Raw genomic sequence first — 12,612 nt, forward strand, 5'->3', positions numbered from 1 at the left:
TTGACTATTATGTGGTGAATATTTGTATAATTATATAAAATACTGACTCGAGTCTGTTTAAAATACTAAGTGAATCACTTTTAATGCAGTTTGAGGAACTTGTGTAGTATGCTTGAGTTTGTCAGTTTTATTACTAAGATTTGCTTCCTGAGTGGCAGAACTTTTCTTAGGAAAAAACACATCAGGACAGACCAGGGACCTTGGTGTTGATAGTCAAGAATCTGGAGTGAGAAATATTTGCTTACTTGTATTCTCATGAATACATAGTGAACACTGTCCTAGAATCATAGAGCAATACAAGTCAGAGGAGACTTCAGGAGGTCCAGCCTCCTGCTTAGAGCTGGGCCAGCTCAGAGATCAGATCATGTTGTTCCAGGGCTTTGCCCAGCCTGGTATTGAAAACTTCCAGGGGTATAGACAGCACTATTTCGCTAGGCACTCTGTTCCAGGGCTCAACTGTTTTCATGATCAATCTTTTTTTGTGTGTGTTATATCCAGTCTGAAGAGCTCTCTGAAGTCTCTCATCTTCTGCCCATTGCCTCTCTGTCTCCCACCACGCACAACCGTACACACAACTGTGAAATGCCCGACTCTGTCTTCTCAATAACTGCCCCATAGGCCCCGTCAGGCTGCTGCCAGGCCCCCTGGAGCTGTCTCTTCTCCAGGTTGTACGAGGCCAGTTCTGTCAGCCTCTCCTCACAGGGCAAACGCAGCCCACAAGCATCTTGGTGGTCCTCCACTGAGCTCATGCCAATTTGTCAATGTCTTGTGGTGAGGATCCCACCACTGGATGCAGTATCTAGGTGTGGTCTAATGAGTGCCAAGTAAAGGGGAATAATCACTTCCCTCCATCCACTGACTCTGCTCCTGTTAATACAGCCTTGGATGCTGCTGACCTTCTTTACTGCCAAGGGAACGCTCCTGGCTCATGTTTACTGTCTACCAATATCCCCAGAGTTGCTCTGCAGCCTGGCAGGCCCCAGCCACGATTGGTGCAAGGGGTTAATCCGACCCAGTGTGGGACTTTGGCATTTATCCTTGTTGAATTTCGTAATATTCACATTGGCCCATTCCTCCAGCCAGTCTAGGTCCCTCTGGATGGCAGTCCTGCCCTCCAGCATGTCAGCTGCACCCCCTAACTTGGTCTCATCTGCAAACTTGATGAGCAAGCAGCACTCTGTCACCTTCTCCAGGTCACTAGTAATGATGTTAAAAAGGAGTAGTCCCAGTACAGATGGCTGCAATACTCCACTTGTTACCAACTCTTTAACCACTGCTCTTGGAGCACAACTGTCCAACCAGTTTTTTACCCACTTAGTTTTCACTCATCTGTACTGAAGTGTCCCAACTTGTATACAAGAATATTGTATCCAAGAGACAATATTCTTCTACGGAGAGATAGTGCCAAAAGCCTTGCTAAAGTTGAGGTAAGAGACATCCACTGCTCTTCCTTTAACCGCAAATCCAGTCATATCTACTCAAAGATGTACATTTTACTTCAGTTCTGTGACATACCTTAATAAAGGCCAGAGCAGAATCAATCTTATACACTTACATTAGAAATAAATTTGTTGGAGTGTTGTTGGGCATCAGTGATAAATAAAAATGCAGGTCTTTATATGGTGTAAATTGAAGCATGAGTTCAAAATATTTAGCATTCCATTGTTAGCTATAGACATTAATAGAATATTGGTTGCATCTTCCTCACTTTCTCTATTAGTCTGTTTTAATTAGATACATGTAGGTTTAATATACCTGCACATTTAGTTCTTAAGCTCTCAGTGAATTAGACATTGTGTTATATTAATCTCTGCTGTAACTGAATTGAGATAAATATCACAAAGTGGTATGATTTCATAGACAATAATGAAGTTATATTAACTGTGAATTTGATGCATGTTTTTCCCTCACATCATTTTACTATGTTAGATATAATTCCTTGCCAATATTTTTATGTGTGCTATATATAAAAGACTTACTGTGCACAAATATACATATGTGCACATACAGCGGAGGAACACCCCTCCAGAGTCAAGCTCTATTATAAAACTCCATCTGGAGTTCAGCCTTGTCTCAGATGAAGCTACTACATATACAAGACTGCACAAAAATACATGTGATGGGTTTGGGTTATGACCTTTGGAGACACAATACAGCAATGCTTTCTGAAGTGTGCTCTGCTGTAGTTCAGGATTGATGCATTTATTATGCATTTACTATTAATGAAATTAGCATAATATTTTATTAGATAGTGTTTTATTTGGAGGTTTGTTCTCCTCTTCAGACTTTTGCACTCGTCAGTAAATTATGCTACCAGGATTTCTCCTGCTAGAGACTACAACCTCCTTTTCTCCCACTCTCTTAAAATTAGGGGCCTTCTGTTGTTTTATTTTTCTTCCCCAGTGTGTAAAATCCTGTGTTTTGTAGCTTTGTTGACAGATTTACTGAGCTGGAGGACATCCTTGGTAATCAAAGTAATGATGCAAGTTTTACACTTTAACAATTATTTTGTAGTTTTGGAAAGCATAGCACAGCTCATACTGTACACCCAGTATCCCTCACCCAGGCTATGTATTGATTCTTTTGTGGTACCAAACAAAATAAAAATGAAGATGATGTTGACTGCTCGAGGCTGAACGTTTGTTTTTTTGTTTTGTTTTGTTTTTTTTAATTCATCTGGAAATGGAGAAATTTCTTGAGTTTTTTTTTTCTTCTCAGATACATTCCTCCTTCTCTTTGGAAGATTATGCTACTAATATATATTTTCTCCCCACTTTTAAAACATGATTAGGACCTCTCAAGACAAGGACTTTAAAAACTGAGGCTGGTGTGTTGCACACCATGGTCAGTATGGCCTTGTCCACACCCTGTACAGAATCTTCCTAGCCAGGAAGTGTCTGAGAGAGAGGAGTTGAGGAAAGTCCCATCATTCAGCATTTTATTCTCTCTTCATCAGCAACAAAATGTGTTGACTTTAAAAGATAATTCAAAATCCATCCTTTTGCAAGTCTGTTATGGTGGGTGGAATCGCACAGCTAGATTCATGTGGCAGGATATTAAGAAAGCAAGTTCAAATATTTTCTTAAGGATTAGATTTTAGGAGGAATCTAATATCAATTTTTAGGAGCTGGCGTGACTGTTAGAGTTATTCTTTCTGTATACACAGTGATTAATTTACAGTGCTACTTGGGCTTATAATAGATGACCATTATTTTGACCATAATTTATTATGACCTCACTGAAGATTTGTGGCAGACCTTAGAGTAGATTCTCATTGTATTTTGCTTAAGCTGCACCTCTGCTTTATGTAGTCACTCTCAGGATAACAATAAATATCCTGATGATCCACAAAAGAAGAAGGAGCTCATTGGAAAGTTCTAACGAAGTAGCTTTATTTCTCCAGCATATGAGAGAGTTATCTGCTTCAGAATAAGCAAAAACTTACAGATTTTGTTAGCTTGTTGTGAACCATCACAGAGAGCTGACTGTTTCTCAGGCCAGCCTACAACAACCAATCCCTCTGGCTTGTCTCCAGTACTATCTAGAAAGATTTCTTCCTCAGGCAGGAAGACTTCCCAATGTGATTTACAGCCCAATTTGGCTATCCAGACAGGTATTCAGTCTCCTGAGTAATACAGAAAAAAAAAACCCTGTCTCCTTTATTCAACCTAAACTCTTTTTTGCAGAGTGAACTTTTGTAGGAGTACTATTAGACTCTGTCTAAAACTTTCTATGGCTACCTCAGCTGGGGATGCCAAAACACTCAGCATTGATCAGACAGTCCTCCCACCAAGGCCAACAGGATCACAGTGAGCCTCTGAAAGAAGAGCTCCTGAAAAATCACATATCCTGGTAGCCATCTGAGTGCTCAGGGCTATAACAGCAGGTACTGTAGACAGATATCAGTGTTTACTATTTGCATTCTGATAGCATCCAAAATGTGTCCTGCTGTGTCCACACCCCCATAAAGCCAGGGTTGAAGGACTTCTTTCCCATTTTGGCATTGTCTTAGTACCATCAGAATTTCACACAGAGTCCTTGACTCAAAGCATTTACTTACACTACAACAGTAGATTTGCCTGTGCTCAGTATGTATAAATAGCCTATCTTGGATTGACATTTTGTATTGCTAATTTCACTTGTCTAATTTTTTTTTAAGTAACTATTTTATACTCTGACAAGGTTGTTAAAGCTCTATTGTTTGTGAATTGTAATGAATGAAGAACTGGAAGTCTGGCGATAAACCTCCATCATCATTAGGATGTGGAAAAGCCATCTATCCCCACAACCACATAGGACTAACATCGTGAATGTTTTTCTTCCTGCGTTAAAGTAAACAGAAGAAAGGTCTACAAAATTATGTGGTCAGACAAACAAAGAAGTGATTTACTGTGTTTGTGCATGCTGATTTCATTAATTTTTAACATGCATTTTGTAGAAAATATTCCATGAACAATTCCAAATGAGAAACCTACTGTACAAGGATGCTAATAAATGTGATTAGTTAAGTGGGCTTGTATTTAAATTAAAAATTCACCATGAGAAAATAAAATTTCCTCTTTGTTCTGTCACCTGGTAGAAAAATGAATTGCACCATTGATATGGTTCACTAATCTAGAAAAAGTAAGCAGGTAATGGGAGGTTGGTGTTCAGCTATTTCACCAAAATAAACAGTGAAAGGATAGTCAAGGTGATTTGCAAGGCCAAGCAAATATCTAGAGAAGAACAGAGGATGAGCTTTACTGAAGAGTAGAGCATGAAAGAGCTCGTACCTCAGCACAGCACCAAGTAATCACTGTTTGACCAGATCAAGACTGAGCATGTTGCACCCTACCTGAATCAGCAACAAACATCCCACCTTCTCTTCCTGTGCATGCTCTGGTTGTTTTGAGCTGAACCACCCTGTCCTAAGACACTGAGGAGAAAAAAATTAGTGGAGTAGTCTTTCTTGGTGTGCTTAAAACTGTTTTTAACCTTATGAAGTGTATATAGCTTCTATCTTACTTGGAGTTTATTTAAGGTTTTCCAAAAATAACATTGTGAAATACCAGTGCATGATGTTTCATTGTACATATAGCAAACTACTTTCCTCTGTGTATTGAGACAGATTTAGTTATGGAAAGGAAGAACTAGTTACCAACAGAAACAAACCAAAAAATTTTGACTCTTCATATACTTTTCCCTTTTTAACAAAGGTAAGGCAAAGTCAGTTCTTACTGTCTCCAATCCCCTCCTTTTGTCACGTACTTCAAAACTTTACCACTCTTTTCAGGAGAGATTTTTGTAGTGGGGTGCCTCTTCCCTCTTTCTTTAGCTTTGTCACCCACCAGCTCATCTGTATAGGCTCTTGCTGATGTGGAACATTCTCTGAAATACATGTAGGACTTTATTTTTAAAGATACTTCTTTGTACTTCAAAGCATCTGCACAGCAATGTCTCTAGTTGGACAATTGCTCATGGAAGACCCATATTCTAGAGCTTACTCTTGAAAAAAACCGAAAATTGAAAACTGAAGTGAGTATTCTCAAAGAAGTTATACAGCACATGACGTTCACAAAGTCTAATAGTAAGTTCCATTATTTTTGCTCAACACTCCTCTGGTCAGCCTTTATTTTTAGTAAGATCAGTAACTATTATATTTGTATTTAGCAAAATGTTGTATTTAATAAAAAATATTGCCATTATTACCTTGAGAGCAACTCTCCTTAAATAATAAAGACACCATGAAAAAGGAAACCTCAGAATAAGCAAGGTGCAATTAAAGAGTGAAATAACTAAAAGGTGAGGATAAATAGAAGCAGAGCGCACACTAGAGAGAAAAGAAAAAACATTTCTAATCATATTTGAAATGGGACAAAGAGGTAGCGAAATATAAAAAGTTATTCTGGGTGATTGAACAGATGAGCTGAGCAGTTTTGTCTATACTGAATTTTTTCTGAGCTGAAATAGAAAGAGGCTATCTACTGCATATACCTGGGCAGGTACAGTGTTCAAATAAAAAATGAGCAAGATCTCACAACTTGTGGTTGACAGGATTCAACTGTTATTTTTGTATAGCGAAAAGGAAGGGCTGGACACATTTTGACATGAATTGAAACATGAATATTTGACCCTGACATTGACAGCTGCCTTTCTGCATGTTTGCATCTCCAGTAATGTAGTCTTCTTCAAAGACTTGGTTTCCATACTTAGAAGAAACTAACCCCAGTAGGTAACTTTGAACTTAAATGAAAATTATATGTAACCTGTAAAACCTTAAACATACGAAAACAGATTAAGAAACATATGAACATTGCTATTAGGGAAATAATACTTGTGCTTCTGTCAATAAGCCTTATCCATATGGATGCATTTTTAAGTGGTTCAATTTTCTCTCAGAGTTTAAGGACCCCAAAGATGTGTTTATACCTTGCATGATGCCTGTCATTAAGTCCCCATACACCTAGTGGTGTTTAGAGCTAACAAACTTTTTTTCCCTGTCCTTTTTCCACCATGCATTGCTGTCAAGTCTACTTTCTTGTATTTTAAAAAGAGTCAAAATATACACAAAGTACAAGGAATATTTAGGAAAAAATAGTCCTTAGAAAAAAATGAGCATTACGTGGTGGGTTGGCCCTGACTAGCGGCCAAGCACCCATGCAGCCATTCACTCACTCCACACCTTCCAGCAGAACGGGAGAAAATAGGAAGAACAAGAGAAAACCCGTGGATCAAAATAAAGACAGGGAAATCACTCAGCAGTTACTGTCATGAGCAAACCAGACTTGACTTGGGAAATTTAACTTGATTTGCAACATCTAATTACTGATTCAGGTATTGGGAAACAAAGTTGACAAACATTTAAATACTATGGGCTGCAGTCCCTTTGTGGGTGCCTCTGTTCTGGTGTAGGCTCATCCATGGGCTGCAGTTCATTTGGGGGTGTCCCTGTTCCAACATGGAGCTCCTCCGGCTCCTCTGGCCTTGTTCCTTTTCTCTAATTTCTGAAACGTGTTTTCACCAAGACACCACCAACACCTCTGACTGGTTCAGAGGCAACACCAGCTCCACTGTTGGGCTCATCTATGTCCTGTGGTGGGTCCTTTGTGGAGGTGGCTGGAACTTGCTGTGTCTGGCATAGGGCGGTCCCTGACCTCCTCCCAGAGGTTGGTCATCGGGGCCCCCCCACCAACTTTGCCATTTATACCCACACATTAGCAACATTATTGCAGAACATGAGTTCAGTTGCTATGAAATCATGCTTTTGCAAACCAATTTACCCGCTTGTGAAAAGTGCATGGCAGCGGTTGCCTGACTGATGTTCTCCTCGTGAATAAAGTTCAACCTACAGGGCACAACTTGCCAGAATGTGAGTCCCGGATGATTTGGTACCTAACAAGGCCTTATGCAGGGTGCTAATCTTCAGCATTGGCCCCATAGTCCATGAGGGCCTGAACATGAGCAAAGGAGCTGTGTATTAATGAAACTGGAGACAAAAGGTGCTCTGCAGAGCTCAGGAGCTGGCACAGCTGCCGGACAGACCTGGGTAGCCTGACTGGCACCAGCATTAGATGGTTTTTATTCCCTTCTAGTATTAAGACAACATACAGCAATGTTAAATCTGCCATTGATCTGAAGGTTGCAAAGTTCAAGGCATAAATTGTTGGTGGAGCTTGAAGAGTGTTACTGACAGGAGAAACTGGTATAACCAGTCTCCTTATGGCGAGTATAGACATATTTATGTAAATGAACTGCATTTTTGTAACAGTTATGCTATCGAAACTTCTCTGAAACCGACTCATAAGCAGGTTCCCACTAAGGCTCTGCAGACACAAAGCATGTCCCATTGACTAAAACGAGTTGTAGTGCAAAAAATGGAGTACAAGACCAATATGTGTTTTTTCCAAGAAGCTGAGACCAAGTCTCCACAAGAATAATTAGCAGCTGCAATAATTAGCGGCATTAGCTCTTTTAGACCACAATCAAATAGTCACTTAAGCCTCGAGGATCCACTGAGTCAGTGCAGCTTTTAGCAGAGCAGACTCTGTAATGAGCAGTGCATGGGGAGTTGGATCAGCTGCCTCTTATTCCTGGGCTCAAAAGGATCAGGTGGGCTAATGGTGGGCAGCCTTCTGGTATGGGTTCAGACCAGTGTGTGCCATTGACAGAGACCTTTGCTGCTCTGTCCCACAGGTTAATGCAGAAAAGACTAAGAAGGAGCTCCTTGGAAAATTAGCTTCAGAGTAGCTAAATTTAGGGTAATTAATTTCACAGAGGTGATGAGAGGGAAACAACTTGTTTCTTTTTTTTTTCATTTTTCTTTTTTAATAACTCGGGTTTCTTTCTCGAGTCCCAGCCACTCAACTGGAGGAGATGAGGTCTCACTGTAATAGCCGGTGCATGGAGCAGCAAAGAGCCTCTGAACTCAGAGGCTTCCATGAGCCTGGGGAGACTGGAGCAACCTGTCTGCATCACTGTGATGGAGAGCAGAACTGGCCTCTGTGCTTTCTTTCTTTTTCTGAAAGATGCTTATATTCTGAGAGATAAAAAGGAAACTGCAGCCAGCAAGAGATCTCCCAGTATCAAGCAGGCCTGTGGTGGCACAAAAAAAGTGAGTGTGGAATTAAAAGAACCTTGTTTGTGAAAGATTCTTCCTTCCTTCCAAAGGCTTATTAAAAATAAGGATTGAAAAGTTGAATTCTATCAAAATACATAGTTTTAAGTAGTTGTTACTGGACCTACATTTAGGAACTTTACTACCTTTCCGTGAAGCTTTAGGTCAAGGGATTCTCTACCTAAAACTTCCCTCTCACAATAAATAAAAAGCCTCCTGGATTTTGCAGAATCAACATAAAACGTTTTAAAAAAGGAGATGGCATGTTGATAAATGTATGCAAGTCAAATTCTGCACAGACTTAACTGAAGTTTTTTCTTAATAAACACTTTTCTATAGAATAGAAACATTTAGACAAAGATTAGCCAGGAAGATCATGGAATAAAAATTAATTATATTGGTCTAAATCATTTATTACAGTGAGGGAAAACCTGGCTTAAGATTTAGAGGATCAAATACACCTTTACCTTGCAATTGAAAAGAATAAATAGAAAATAAGAATAACCACACTATGTATCAGAAAGCAGAATTTGGTCCACAGCTCCCCAGACTGTTAGCTTGTTTTGTCCATGACACATATTCTTGAGGTGAGATGACTTTATTCCAATTTTGTGACATTTTAGAGTCACTTCATGCTTCCTCTGAGCATGAGCTTGGTGGGTGCAAAGCAGAAAAGAATGAGCTCAAAGACGCTGTGCTGCCAGGCATGATACTTTACAAGAGACACCAGACTTGGGAATGTCAGATGCCTGTCTAAATAATTGACAACTACAATGAAGTGAGGGCAAAAGTCATTCCCAACCAGACTATATTTAAAACTGCTAACCTGAGCAGGCTTCATATTCTAGGAAACGTGTCTGAGATTCATCTTAAAAACCCTGCTGTGTGTTTCCAAGTTCAGTCATCAGCTCCAGTACATTTTTAAATGAGAGATTTACTGAGCCTGTTCCTGCACAAAACTAGCTATAGGGAAAGTTACATTGTACTGATAAAAACAAATATCTTCTGTTACATTATAGCAAAGCTAACTTAGAAAGTATCTGCTGTCACAGAACTTCTGGCTGGGTTTATACATTGAAAAGAATTAGTTTCATCTATGATTTGAGGTTGTGCTTTGTTCAAAGACCTATCAAGAGCTAGATTAGCTGTGGATGTAATGTTAAATTCCAGTCAATGCATAGGCAGAAGGAACAAGACCACTCTCCAAAGGGTCTGGTGATTGTGTGCCAAACCACTGAGTGGGCACCAAGCTCAGGGGCCAATTTTTCACTGCATGAGTATGCCCCGCTCCTACCGAAGTCAATGTGAGCAGTGTGCCTACATTGCAAGGCAGAGCATTTGACAAAGAAACAAAGATATATTTCTGCAGAGAAATCTTTCTCGTGTTCTTTACGAGTATTGTTTGGGTGGGGGGGGCGTTTGTTTTTGTTAGTTTTTTTTTGGGGGGGTTGGTTTTTTGGGTTTTTTTGGGGGGGGGGTGGGGGGGTGTGTTTTGGGTTTTTGTTTTTTTGTTTTTTTGTTTTTAAATAAGCCTGCAAAGCTGCGGGATATTGAGAAAAGAGGTATTGGATGAAATCCCAGTTCCACTAAAGTCATTGGGAAAATTCCTATTGACTTCCCCAGGGTCGGCTTCCATCTACAGTATGGTCCCTTGTGTATTCTTTCTTGGTGACACCCAAATAAAATGTGCTTTGCTTACAAACCAAACATTTTTATTTTTTTTTAAGCTGCTAGCTCTTTCAGCTCAGCATGGTAGCTGAAATACAAGCTGTGCTCTTCTCTGCATCTCCTATTATTACCTGTCATAAAGAATCCACAATTAGGGTTTAGCTGGCAATTTCCTTGCTGATACACGAGGCAGATGAAAATCCAGATTGTTCTTCCAAATCTCTTTTAGCTCTATGTTGCCGATATAATAGCTTTTTGTGGTGGTGTTGGAATAGTAAGCAGATATGTACCTCAATCCACATTGCCAGATCAGAAGCCCAATGAAGTCAGTGGGATGGACTCCCACCTTGTAGAAAATTAATATACTCCACAATGTTGCTATCATTTAATTTCTACAATCCTGTAGTTGGGTTTACTGCAGCAGCTGTTCCAGTGTACCTGATCTCTGCAGGAGTTTCTTGAATGACTTCAGTGACAGCAGGACCAAGCCTTCAATAGTTGACACCAGTACCTGCAGACACACACAGGAAGAAGCTGATAGTTTAAAATATTCTTTCAAACAAATCTGACTTTAAAGAACCCAAAGTAGAAGAGAAATATTCACAGATATGAGCATTTCTACAGTACTGCAGTAATCTGTTGAGAGACTTCTGTTTTGCCTGCAGAGGAGTGAGAAATGGAAGACAAGAGAGGATGAGGAGGGAACAACATAGGGTGTCTGGAGTATGAAGAGGAACTATTTTTCTTTTGCAGATTGACCAGTGGAGCAGGAAATGTCTTGTACCTGTCAGGAGTTTAAGTCAGGCAATTTCTTTATACATGGAAAACATTAGTTTTCAAGTTGCATGTAGGGAAGACAAACTAGTTGGCCTACACCTTAGTGTCTATAGCTGTTGAAGGTGACCAGTACAATAACTTGTGGAGGGTGTCAGAAACCTTACACTTCTTTCTGTGAGAAACACTTCTAACTTGATTTCTGTCCTGTTGGAACAAAGTCAAGTTAAAATGTTTCCTTTTGCCACAGAATGTCAACATCAAGTTAATAGTTATTATTATATATAGAAAAATTTCACATCAATCCACAAAAAATGGAAAACAAAATTACTAAGAGGAAATAAATCAAATCTTTCATATTTTTTAATTAAAAATGTTATTGAAATTGAGTAATTCCCATGTAACTTATATTTTCTCAAAAGAACAGTTCTCTTAAAATTGTTTGACCCTTTCTATTTATAGATATTGTTTGTTCTGTTCTTATTTGTTTCTTTTTGCATTACTGCTCAAATAATTTCAAATTGCAATTTATGCTTATATGGCAGCACAAAGGATTGAAGCCAGTGACATCTATTAAAATAGCCTGTGTCAGAGATTATGCTGTATTTACCTCATCCTGAGGCATTTTCCTGTGATCTCTTTGAATTAATTTAATTCGAAAAATGCTTTTCTGAAGTTAAAGTACACTGAATAATAGTTGGTTGTTTTGGAAACTGAATAACAAGAAATAACTTCAGCCCTTTTTGTCAAGCTACTAATTGTTTTGTTTATTTAAATTAAAAAAACAGACATGTTATGAATTCTCAAGAGTATATATACAGCATTCTCTCTGCTTAGCAGCAATGATTAAATAAAAAAAGTCTGTAATTAATGTTTCTTTTTACATACTTTTGTAAATGGAGAGCAAAAAAGTTTAAACCAAAAAGCACTCATTTATTTCCAAAAAAGGAAAGGCTTGTTTAGTGGCTCTTCAGTTAATTGGAGGCCTTTATCTTGCCTGAAACGAGAGTGGAAGTCAGGGACATGGCCTGTCCTCAAGAGCTGGGGTGGTTATCATGAACCATCTCACAAGGAAACCTTAAACAGTTGGGGATGTTCCTTTTAATGATACTCTCTTGCTGACAGACTCTGGGCCGGTCTGTCCAAAACAACAGAACATTGTGCCTTGAGCTGGCATCACAGCAAAACCCTCCTGATTCAGACCTGGAGGGACAACATGTACTGCTTGCTTCTACGTGAACAAACAGCACTGGAGTAGGCACAGTGCTGACTTGTAACAAGAAGCAGCTGCTGAGAAGGGCATGCTCTAAATCGAATCAGACAGAAAGGAAAGCACAAGGATTATTTCTATCTTGCAAATGGGAGATGCAGAAAGAAAATAAGAGCCTTTTGAGAGGGCTCATATGGTGTCCATGTGTATAAATACCCGAAGGGAGGGTGCAAAGAGGACAGAGCCAAGCTCTTTTCAGTGGTGCCCAGTGACAGGACCAGAGGCAATGGGCACAACCTGAAACACAGGAGCTTCTGTCTGAACATCAGGAAACACTTTTTTACGTTGAGGGTGACGGAGCACTGGC

The sequence above is a fragment of the Haliaeetus albicilla genome, chromosome 2, assembly GCF_947461875.1.
Source record: "Haliaeetus albicilla chromosome 2, bHalAlb1.1, whole genome shotgun sequence".
Taxonomy (NCBI): Eukaryota; Metazoa; Chordata; class Aves; order Accipitriformes; family Accipitridae; genus Haliaeetus; species Haliaeetus albicilla.